Genomic DNA, 822 nt, shown 5'->3' with positions numbered 1-822 from the left:
TTCCACAGAAGTGTCACCATATTTCCACAGACTTGCACAAGAAGTTGGGGGGAGGGGGAGCAATAACCCAGTTTCCCACAGAAGTATATTTCCCCCCAAAAGCTGACAAATCACCACAAACAAATCACCACAATAGTCCTCACAAAACACTCACCACAGTCCCACCCTCACCACGCGTCACACTATGTCCCAACTGAGAAGAGATTTTTTTCTGGTTAGAAATTGGGCAAGTTGCCACTCAGCAGGGTTTTGTCTCCTCTCCGCAAGCAAGGGGTCAAGGAACATCTCCAGGCTTCAGCTGGGGGTCTTTGAGGAGCTGCCGTCTGTGTGAGGACCTTCCCGAGAGGGGCACGCCTGTCCCGGAGCCAAGTGCCGAAGGCTGCAGGGCCAGGGCAGTTGTGAGGGGAGCAGAGCTAAAACAGGACCGAGGGGTCTCTGGGGCAGAGCAGGCCAGGCCACAGGGCTCAAGGAGCTGGGGGTGGGACTGGGGGGCATCGGCAGAGGTGGGGTTTGTGCAAGAGGAGTGCAGGACAGGAATAGTGTGAGTTTCTGCTGGGCTCGAGCAGGGCCAAGAGTCAGGAGCGAGGGGCACCACTGAAAAATGAGGTCCTGAGGGTTGGGAGTGAGGGACACCACTGGAAAATGTGGGGGATGAAGCATAGAAGAGCATTCCTCCTGGCTTTTCCAGGGCACAGGCTTTTGAGACCAGACGTCCAATTGTTGTTAAGCACGGCAACGCAGACAGCTGCTACCGGTCAAAGGTGAGCAGGGAACAAACCCCCAACCCCCATCGTAGACAGCATTCAAACCAGCATTGGAGCC

The sequence above is a fragment of the Crocodylus porosus genome, unplaced genomic scaffold (genome assembly GCF_001723895.1).
Source record: "Crocodylus porosus isolate Cpor-Errol unplaced genomic scaffold, CroPor_comp1, whole genome shotgun sequence".
Classification (NCBI taxonomy): domain Eukaryota; kingdom Metazoa; phylum Chordata; order Crocodylia; family Crocodylidae; genus Crocodylus; species Crocodylus porosus.
Note: the sequence above shows the minus strand (reverse complement) of the source record.